General features: G+C 49.1%; 1 long non-coding RNA gene across 2 annotated transcripts; it reads left to right on the top strand.

Annotated features, from left to right (window-relative positions):
• The first annotated feature begins 2,217 nt into the window (after nucleotides 1-2,217).
• Nucleotides 2,218-4,959, top strand: LOC141575617 (uncharacterized). 2 transcript variants are annotated; one of them, XR_012503294.1, is made up of 4 exons: nucleotides 2,218-2,304; nucleotides 2,668-2,780; nucleotides 2,881-3,072; nucleotides 3,580-4,959. It is a non-coding gene; the product is annotated as an uncharacterized LOC141575617 (long non-coding RNA). The 2 variants fall into 2 exon arrangements; XR_012503293.1 differs by having other exon boundaries at nucleotides 2,668-3,072.
• Nucleotides 4,960-11,423: the final 6,464 nt, after the last annotated feature.

The following is an 11,423-nucleotide window of genomic DNA, read 5'->3' as shown; positions in this document are numbered from 1 at the left end:
TCTATAGGGAGTCCTTGCAAATGGTGACATAAGTCCCCATGCAAATCCACTCCTGTCAGCAATGTCACAGATGCAAAAAAAAGCAGGCACAATAAATATGGAGTATATAGATATAAAGTAGCAACGATGCCACGCTGGAGGATTTATACGCCCCTCCATTCCTTGCTTAGAACGTGGACAATACAAAAGCCTTTAAACAATTCTATCTTCTTACAGGGTCATGGGACATCACAAAAGCAAATATTTTTTGTTTGTGCTGGCGATGTGTAAAAAGAAAAAAAAAGTCTTTTTCAAAACAGCACACAGTTTGTGTTATCTGTAACACGGTATTCAAAGACTGAGTTGTTCAAAGGAGAAAAGTGGTTATCAGAGTTGCCATCTGGCAGACTCCTCGTCGAAGTCACCCCGGAATCCTGTGTGTGTGTTTGTACGTGACGTTGCCTGGCATCTGGGGCATCGTTCTCTGGACTCTGCCTCTGGGCTTGGACCCAGGGATGCGGCAGTGGCCTTCCTGAGCCTTGGGGCATCCATCTCTCCAGCTCTGGGGCTGCATCATCACTGGTACCTGGATCCTTCTCCCCACCACCCACACCCCCACACCGGCCCCAGCCTCAGCAAGTGCTCCCTCCCTAAGCCTCCGCCCAGCAACCTGCCGTCCTTGGCAGAGTCTCTGCGCCACCCTGCCTTGGCCGTCCATCCAGTGAGCGTGCTGACCGCCCTCAGACCCCTCCTTTTGTGGAGACGCATCTCACGGTCTTGTCTCCAGGGCAGGGAGTGAAAGGAACGCTGGCCCGCACAGCCGACCCGGGCCCTCGTGAACATCCATTGAAACTGATTGATCTAATGCCTCGCATCTGCCAAGCTGTCATTCAAGCCAGGGGGGATTTGGACGGAGACAAGGCAAGCATTGTAAAAATGACTTTGTGAGCTAGTTTATGGGGCTCGCCTTGAACTCCTAGGTACAAGGAGGGCAGAAAAACCTCGTTTTCTACAAAAACAACTTGGGGTAAATGGGAAAATGCACTATAGCAGGAACGAGTGAATATTTCCCCTTGATTTGTGTCTGAAACATAAGAGTGAGGGGAAAATATCCCAGCTGTCTACGGCATTGTGTGAACATATACATGCATTTAAATTACTTATATCATTACTTACAGATGTAATTGTGAAATATGTTCTTTTTGCATTCAAAATGAGGGACTGAACAGATGGCGAACGCTCAGTTTAAAGCAATATGTCCATTAAAATAACCCGTACTGTTCGTGTTTAGTGTAACAGTTGCAGGGAGTTCACGATCGCGGGGCTCTGCGGCGCGCCGCTCGCCGGGGGAGGCGCACGCTGGGGAAGACGCGCGGCCTCCTCGGCGCCGCCGCCCCGGGACGGGGCTCCTTTCCCTCCACCGCCCGGCCACCAGCCGTGGGCTTTCACAGTCGGACGCTGGTGGTTTTACTTAGTATTTTGTTTCCAAATACGAAAGTCAATAAACAGCTGACGTTTACCAATGCCTTGCTTCCGGGTTATTTTTTTTTTTCCCTTCTCCAGATGTTCTGAAATGTGTGGTTCCAGATGCATCACCTCCTACAGGAGCCTCCCACTCCCTCTGCGAGTCATTGTCTCTCCTAATGAGCCCGGGTCAGGCGTGGGGGCTAACGGCACATCGGAGAGACAGCTCTCTTCTTTGGGCTCAGCAACGACCACCAGGAAGCAAGGTATTGGAACAGAGCGGCGGCTGGGGGAGTTTCCCAATTGAGTCGTGGCTAAACAGACCCCACCTTGACCAAATGCGACCCCTCTCCTCCTCTCCTGCACACTCGCCACGTGAGCATTCTTTGAAAGGAAGGAAAATACACACCCTCCAGCCCTCCCCCTCCCACCCCCACCGCAAAGCTATGCCTGGCAGGGCCTCCCGCGTACCTGGCTGCGGTCTCAGCCCCTCTGTGGGGTCCTGAGCCCCGGAGGAGGGCGGCAGGTCCCCTTCCCAGGGAGCAGCCGGGGCCTTGCTGGCCCAGAGCCGACACGTAGTAGGGGCTGGGAAATGTTTGGCGAATAAATAATCAGTAAGGTTGGCACAGATGGCCTGGTGTTAAGTACCAGAGGCAAAGGGGAGATAAAAGAAATAAGCCAGCAACACCTGCCAAGACAAATAAATGAGGGAAGTCGCCTGGGGCCGTAAAGGGAGGGGTTAGAGGGGCAGGGACTCTGGCATGTGGGGAGAAAACAGACTGTGGACTGAAAAAAAGAAAGGAAAGACCCAAAGCAGCAGCGTGGCCCTGGCCGAGCAGGGGTGTCCTCGTGAAGTCGCAGGTGAGGTTCTAGGAGGCTCAACTCAAAGACATTTTCTCTGAAGCCCTCAGAGGAACAGAGCAGGGAACAGGAGCGACAAAGGAGCGCGAGCGGGGCCAGCTCTGGCAGGTGCGGTGGGGGGTGCACCTGGGAGAAGCCACCTGGAGACAGGCTTAGGGTGAAGCGAGGCCACACAGAGCCTCACCCGCTCTGAGTGTCCTTGCGAGGAGAGGAGATCAGGACGCGGACGCGGGGAGAGGGAAGCCCGCGTGAGGACGCGGGGAGAAGGCGGCCGTCTGCAGCCGCAGGACAGAGGCCGCGGACACCGTGACCGTGGCCGTCCTGCCGCGTGCAAGCCACCCAGTCTGCGGCCCTTCGTTACAGGCGCGCGGGGAGCAGGTCAGGCGGGAAGAGGAAGCTGACGTGTCCACGGAAACGGAAGCTTTGCATCCGAGGGCGGGGACGACCGTCAGGGCATCAGAGAGACAGACGGGCAGGTGGGACCAGTCAGCCAGAACCCTCTCCCCCGGCCGGTCACCCCTCCCACGGCCAGCGTGTGCAGCCCCTTCCCTGGTCCGTCCACTTCCCCCCACACAGGGGCCTGCACTTCTTCCCAGCCAGTCTCCAAGGGCCAGGGAGCTGGGGACCCTCTGCAGCCCCCAGCCTGGCAGGCAGGGAGGCGAATCACTGGCAGAAACAGGAGAGCCGAGGACATCGGGCAGAGACGGGCTGGCTGCCCCGCGGTGGGCTGGGATGGCGCACAGCTGGCGTCCGGCTGCGTTTTGAGGAGTAAGTGGGAATTCGGGAAGAAAGGGAGCAGCACTGCAGACAGAAGGGGCGATGCGGGCAGACTGTGGGCTGAGAGCCGGGGAGCCCCAGACCAGCAAGGGTCTGGTGAGCCTGGGTCACCGGGGTGGAGACCCAGAGAGCACTGCCCCCTCGTGGGGCACATGGCTTAGCAGGGGGCCTGGGCTTCCAGGGCGTGGGTGGGCTCACATGGGTCACGGGGGTGGAGACCCAGAGAGCACTGACCCCCTCGTGGGGTGCACGGCTTAGCGGGGGGCCTGGGCTTCCGGGGAGTGGGGGGTCGCAAGTTTGCATCTCACCCTGTAGGTGCCTCGGATCACTCTGTGCTGCTTCCATCGCGCACAACTGGTCCACGCATTTCCCTTCTCTGTGATGGTGAACTCCTACCCACCTCTCTAGGGCCCCATCCAGCTCAGCCATTACCTAATTCCTTGATGAAACCACCTCCCAAGTCCTCTACAGAATAGGTCTTCCGTTCTGTCCCCACAGCCTGCTGAGGACAACTCCAGGAGAGCATCTGCCACGGTGGGCGCTGCTCGGGTCCTGCAGGGCTTCTCCGCTGTGTCTGCGGCCCCAGCAGGCCCTGGTCCAAGAGGTGTCTGCAGAGGGACTGAGCAAGCGAGCGGATGCAGGAATGCAGCGGACGCCCAGGTAGCCAGGAACAGAGCAGGGACCCGCAGGTGGGGCGCGTTATAGTCTCTCCACAGGCGTCAGGTCCTTCCTTTATGGGAGGAAAGTCCTGCAGCCTGAGGTTTCTCACGCTGCGAGCCGGGGTCAGGTCACACAGCCGGGCTGAGGCGGGAAGCAGCTGCGAACAGCGGCGGCGGCGGGGCTCCGGGAAGGAGCCCGCAGCACTGACAGGATTCCCGCGCCACAGGGGAGAGTCGCACGCGCGGGTGGGAGGGCTCGTGTGAACCCTTTCCGTTTACACAACGCTAACAGCTGACGGGAGTTTTTCAGAAGCTGGAGAAATTGGCGGAGGTATTTGGAAGACGAACAAATTCCAGTTCAAGAAGTAAGAAGGAAAAAATACTGCGCTAAGGAGAATGAGGAGGAGGGGGAAGCTCTCCCGGGTTCGGGTGTCCGCGTGGGGGCATCTGACTTTGGGGTCGAACAAGGGGGAAAGAAAAGCAGTTAAGAGATCAGGGACACAAGAGGCCTTAGACGGACAAAGCGTGGGGGGAGTTTTAGTGCAAAATGAACACATACCAGTTTGTGACGAAAATAGAATTACAGTGATAGGTACATTGTGTGAATAACTTTATGGAAAACTCAAAAAATCAGAAGGTAACGGCCGTGAAAACAGCACATAAAGAGGCTGTTGAAACTTAGGAATTGCAGCCCAAATTATGCCTCCATTTCGAGACACAAGGCTCCTTCTCCTGGCTGCTTTTTCCCGTGTTGTAGACTCTGGAAGACGAGAGAGGGTCTCTCCACGCCAGCTTCCGAGCATCTGGCGCTGTACCAGGTGTCCGAGGACAACAGGGACTGAATTGAGGCGCAAATACAATGACTTTCACATTAAAATCTCATTGAATCGTGTTGGCCTAGAGGGAACATCAGATTATCTTTACAAATCAGGTGGTTTTAGGCAGATGGAAGAGACTGCGTTGAGCCCACGGTGGTCAGATCTGGCAGACAGTCTGGAGGCGTGGAAGCTGACTCACCAGGGAGGAAAAGGCAGCTCGTGGTGGAAGAGCGAGAACCTGGTGCTCCGAGAACGTCCCCGTCTTGGTTTGCCACGTATCTGTGACCACAGCTACATGTCTTAAATTCTACTGATGGACACGCTTTGTACAGATGTATATGGGATTCTCTCTGACTATAAACGTTATGCATCTTATTAAATAAGAAACCCATAAAACTATAAAGAATACAATTTTAAAAACTGTCGTTTCCTCAATTGCACGTAATTCGTTCTAGCCCTTCTCGCATGCACCCATTTTTGGTTTTCTTCATGAAATTAGTGTGAGAGTGGACATAGATTTTATTCTGCCTTTAAAATTTATTTCATTTTGCCCATTATTCAACATCACTTGAAAACACTCTCCTAATGCTGTGTAATACTCCGCCTCATGGACAGATTGGTTCCTTCAGTCAAGAGGTGGTTAATAAGCATTTGTTACGGGCCAGGGCCTTGGCTGGGCCCTGGGGCTATGAGGAGACGCAGGGGGACAGAGAGAAGGGAACGCGGGTTTAGGAACACGGGTACGTGTGGGCCGTGGCGGCAGCTGTTTAGTGTGTCTGCTATTTCTGGCATCGTAACCAACCATCCCACGTGGCAGAGGTCCTGGCCGGCCAGAGCCTAGACTGAGATGCAGATACAGGTGGACAAGCCTGCTGACCAGGTGCACACAGGCCCCTGGAGAGGTTCGCTGGAGGAGACCAGGGGGGAGACAGCGAGAGGGGTTTTTTCTGTCACTTTTCTGGAAGTGGAGTCCATGGAATTGGGAGGGGCAGCCTACCCTGTGAGCTTGACCCTGACCCACAAGAACAAGAGGGCTGTGGTCAAAAGAGAGCTGTTTTCAGGAGGGCCTCCAGGGAATACCGGAGACAGAGCCCCCAGAGACGGACGCCACTGTGCCCCTCGGGGTCAGAGCTGGAAGCCCCCCAGGGTCCGTGTGCCCGGCGCGGCTGCTGCACTCTCTGGGGGCGCTGCGTCAGCAGGGGAGGCCGGCGAGGGGCGAGCGAGCTCCAGACACCCCTGGAGCACAGGAGACAGTGAAGGCGGCGTGGTGGCCATGGTAGCCGTGACTGTGGCTCTTAGCTGGTTTGGTGCAGGTTTTCTGGGGTCTTTGCGGAATAACTGCTGGTGGAAGGAGCTCTGCACAGGGCTGGAGGGTGTGTGTCAGCAGATGGAGTGGAAGGCCGCTCCTGACTGGACGGCCGGGAGGCCTCCGCAAGGCCGGTACCTGAGAAGCGGGGTCACTGCATCCACAGTGGTTACATCCACCAGGGCGCTGCGGACACCTGCCCAGCACCGCAAAGCGCTAAGTTTCAATGGCGTGTTTGAATGTCCATTTCTGTATGCCCCAAAGATGGGGCATTTTACATATTCGTAAATTTCCATTTTCTTCCTCAATAAAACACCTGTTAGGTCTCTTAAATTAAAAAAAAGGAAGAACAGTGTTTTCCCTAGGGAAATTTGTAAGGATGCATTGTAAGGATGTTAACTTTTTAGTTTCACGTTTGTTGTAGGTCTTGTCTTCATTTGTCATTTGCATCTAGTTTGAGTTATGATTTTTGATGTAAAAACTATTTCACCTTTATACAAATGTATCAGTCATTTTCTTTGATTGTAGCCTTAATTGTATGATAGCAAGCCCTTCCCTCTCCTGGAACCAGTGAAAGAATTTATATATATATATATATATATATATATATATATATATATATATATATATATAAAATACAAATAATATATAATATGTTATATATATTATATTTATATATTTATATATGTATATATAAAATACAAATAATATATAATGTTATATATATTATATATTATATTTATATATTTATATATGTATATATAAAATATAAATATAAACGTTATATAACATAATAATATATATAATATATAATATATATTATAACATATATAAAATATATATAAAGTATATAATATATTAAATATATAATATAGTATATAAAATATATATTATATATAAATATAAAATATATATACACACACATATATATTATATTTTTATGGTTTCAGTTTTCACTTTAATGTTTAATTTATCAGAAATGTTTGGAGCCTGCTTTATGAAGGAAGATGCGGCTTTGCTTCCCTGAATCATGAATACTTTCAACACTGTTGGATCACATCTCGTTTATGACATTTTTTATCTTCATTTAAACTTCTCGAGTTTAGTTTTTTTAAATCTATTTACCAAAAAAAAGGTTTCGACTGTGACGTTAAAGTTTGATTTACAGAGGACTTCAAATAATAGGAATAAGTATTTAATAATAATCCTTTTTCTTCCTGCTGTACTTGAGAATTATTTTACAAAGTTCCAAAAAGAATCCTGCTAGTATCTGGTACATTACATATCATTTTATTTACTCTCCAAAGCTCTCGGAAAAGTAGATTTTATAATTCCCCATTCATACTTGGAGAAATTTAAAGTCAGAAAAATAAAGAAACACGCTGGAGTTGCTAGTAAGTGTTAGCAGAGTGATCTGGGAGACTGAAATTTCTACACAGTCCTGTCTGACAGAAGATCTCCTGTCCTCTAAATCCAACGATGTTCCAGGATTTTGACAATTCTATTCGGACGGAAATCCTCAAATTATTCCTCTGAAAGCATTTTTGTTAAGAATGAATGAAAAATGTGGCCAAGAGAGACAGGAAGTGATGAGAAGGTGTTCTGAGTTTGCCTTCTCTGTGTCCTGCCCACGTCCGCCCTCGCCCCAGGCTCCAGCACCGGAGCCGGTCACAGGTGTCCCCCACTCCACTCACACCCACCTCCTCCCAGCGCACACTGCGAGCTCTCCTTTCCACGTAAACACCCGGGGCCTCAGGTGGAGTTACTGTGAGTCAGCCGAGCTCCTGCTGGCTCCGGTATAATGCGGACCGATTGTTTACCAACTTTGAGAAAGCAAAGACTTTATGTACTTTCAAGAGTAACTGCCAAAATCACAGTAGCAGGTAAAACTGTGAGTTCATTTGTCACCAGAAACTGAAGTGGAGGTGTCTAGCTTAGGGACAGTGCTCTGTGTACCCCAAATATTATTTTCCTGTAAAAAAAAAAAAAACACCTCAATTACTCCTATAGTTTTACGGTTTAGAATAATTTGCAATTTAAAAAAAAAAACAGTTTTAGTTGGGTTAAAAGAAAATACAGCTAATGCCGGAATCGTGGCAGGAACTGAATTTCCTCCCCTTAAATTAGGTAACTCTGCATTAACAGCCCAGCCTTAACAAAGAGAACAGGAGTTAAATCTTTAACAGAAACGTCGCTCTCACATAAGAAGTTGATGGCTAGCGGTGAGATTTATTTCATTAGTATTTCTTCCAAGATTCCTAGCGCTGGATGCCTATAGCAACATGAGCAGAAAAGCACACCTATGTGGACTTTCTTCTACATGAAAGCTTTTGTTCTCAAAATTTTGAAAGAAAATCCCCGTCGCGCGAGAGTTTGATTTTGCTGCTTATTTTACAGATTGTGCTACCTTCCCTCCGTAAATTCCAGCATCTTCAACTCCAGTTCATCATTCTGCCAAATACAATTGTCACGTAAGCCTAAAGGATTTTTTTTTTCCTTTGAAGGAGGAACTATTTTACTCTCAAGTAACCAAATACACTTAAAGGATCTAACGAAAATAAATGGTGCATTTTCTCTCAACCCTTAAAATGCTTTCAATTAAAACACATTTCCACAGAGAGAGGAAATTTGCCAATGCTGAGGTCCATGTGCTAATTGTATTCATTCTGAAATGTGAGCAATGTTAGGCGTGTGGCAGACTGTGAGACAATATCCATCTCTCCTGTGAAACATACATTCCTGTGAGGTACAGAGGAAGTATTCGGGGTTTCAGCCAGAATAACGTGTATTCCATTTCCAGGGGATTTTTCTCATCAGAGTTTTGGGCAGATCCTGAAAATGAGTGTTTGCACCCTCCCCCGGTGTCTGTGAACTGTCCGTGGGCCAGTTCTGGGGAGCGGGCTCACCCCCGTCCCACGCCTGTGGTGAGGGCACACCTCCAGGTCACCGGCGCACGAGGTGGGATCTCCCAGCGCAGGCAACTAGCCCCCCACTTGCCTGCCGGGACAGCCAAAGCTGATTTCTGACACGGATGGGGCTTGTGCTACCAAACAAATCCATTGCTTTTCCGGGAAATTTTTTTTTAAATCTCAGAGTTCATTCCCAAGCGATACATTCTGGCATGAATCGTCTTCTTTTTAAATGAATATTCTGGGAAAATGAGACTGTGGCCCTGTTTCCAAGGAGGGTTCAGGATTTGCTTCATGGTTCAGCACATCTCAGAATGAATGTCCCTCATGTTACTCACCAGTCACCAGGTCATTATGGTCCTGGAAGGGAGGACGGGGTGGACACAGAGCAGCCCTCTGGGCTGTGAGGGAAGGGACCACATGCAGCCTGTTGCCCACTAAGGGAGCCCTGGTTTTATCCTGAATGTGTTGGCACAGCCTCGGGGGAGCTCTGCCCTCTCTAGTCCTGGCACCTGGATGAACCATGCTTGCCCTGGGACTGCCAAAACCAGACCTGAGCCCACATCCATCTCTGGGTGATTCTGAGAAAGGAATGCACCTAAGGCCGTGTGCGTGAGTGACTCACCTTTAACCCGGGCAGGAAGGTCTGCAGGCAAAGAAAGGATGGTGTCCCTACAGCTCCTCTCTCTAAGCTGTCTAATAGAAAAGAACCGTTAGGTGCCAAGTTCCTGGAACTCAATTCTGATTGTGTCCACATCTACAAGGTGATGGTGACCCCCTGTCTTAAGAAATCGGACCAATTCAGAATGACAGTGGCAGTCACGGTGACTTTGTGGTCAACCTGTCTGCGGAGTCCACAGACCCACACATGTGGGCACAGCTCTGGTCGTAGGTTGGACTGAAAGCAGCAGAGATCTGCCACCGGATGTGACCTTAGGGATCCAGTGTTCCTACCCTATTACGGCCACAATCATGAGCACACAGTGTCGGCCCTGATAAAGAGGTTATTCTCCGCTGGGAGAAGTTATACTCAGATCTCTTTCTGGATCACCGAGCCTTGTTTCTTTCCAGGTGCCCTAAAACACATATTGTGTTCTTCATCCTGAACCCTCTTTGAAATTCAAACTCTAGTATGTAAACCGCCAGCAAGTGCTGTGGGCTTTACAGACTGGAACACCTTTCAGAGCCGGGGGAGCAGCTCAGCGGTGGAGGGCGTACTCAGCGTGTGTGAGGCCCTGGGTTCAATCCCTGGTGCCCCCATTAACAACCACCGAAAAATAATAAACTAAAACCTCTTTTAAATCTGTTCACGTGCTCATCGCCCCCCGACCTCCATCCTCCCCATCTTCCTCAGGAATGCGACTAGTGAATTTTTGCTGGGTACCTGGAGATTGCATTTCCCAACCTGCCTTGCAGGCAGCGTGGTCCACTGCATGTAAACAGAGAGAGTCTGGGTTCCGGGGCTCCTGGCCCTGTGGATGACAACACTGTGCCTAACCTGACTGTCCTCACCAGGCTGTCACTTCTGCCACCACCCAGGAAATGCCCTACAGACAATTTCTACAGACAATTGAGCAAATCAGCCCTGAATCCTCTCCACAGCCTGCCGCCCGTCCCTTCAAATGTCTGTCTGCACCTCTGTCCTCTCAGAGGGGAGCCACGCTTTCTCCTGCTCAGGGCAACCCTCCACTGTGTTCCTGGTTCGATGTCCTTTTTCTCCATCTTGGATGTTGGGCCACGAGGTACTTAAATCCTAGGCTCTTAATTTCTTCCCTCCTGACTTCCTGTTTTCTTAAAGCCTTTAAACCCGAGGTCATGTAGCCGTTCTTTTTTTTTAAACATCTTTTTTGTGGTATGGTTCCCTTACAGTAATCTATACATACTTAAAATGTGCAATTTGATGAATTTTGATAAATGTATACACTCATGAATCCACCACCACAATCAAGACAGCTCACATTTCCATGACTCCCCAAGAGGTACAATTTTCAAATTTTCAATGTATCCCCTCCCACTCCGTTGACTCCCTGGTAACCATGTTTGTTCTCTATGTCTGTGAGTCTATTTTTGTTTTGTAGATAAGTTCATTTGTGTCCTTTTTTTCCCCAGACTCCACATATAAGTGATAACATATCATTTTTCTTTCTCTTTCTGACTTACTTCACTTAGAATGATGATCTCCAGTTCCTCCCATGTGGCTGCAAATGGCCTTATTTTATTCTTTTTTATGGCTGAGTAGTATTCCATTCAGGTATATACACCACATCTTCTTTATCCAGTCATCTGTCGACAGACATTTAGGTAGTTTCCATGTCTTGGCTATTGTGAACAGTGCTGCTGTGAACATTGAGGGGTGCAGGTGTCTATTTGAATTATAGTTTTCTCTGGATGTGTGCCCAAAACCCTCCCTCTTCCTCATCATCTCAGCTCCAGCTCCTTCTCAGCCCCTCCCTTCACAGAGCCAAGCGACTTGGAAATCACTCATTCTCCATCAACCATTCATTGTTATTTCTTTTTGAAAATAATACCATGTATTGTTTTGCTTTCTCTAAATGCAAAACTAATACACATTCATGAGAGAACATTTGGAAAATATAACTGAGCACACAGAAGGAAATAAAAATCACATGTAATTCCTACAACTTGGAGA

This window comes from Camelus bactrianus, chromosome 30 (genome assembly GCF_048773025.1).
Source record: "Camelus bactrianus isolate YW-2024 breed Bactrian camel chromosome 30, ASM4877302v1, whole genome shotgun sequence".
NCBI classification, from domain to species: Eukaryota; Metazoa; Chordata; class Mammalia; order Artiodactyla; family Camelidae; genus Camelus; species Camelus bactrianus.
This window is presented reverse-complemented; position numbering and strand designations above follow the sequence as displayed.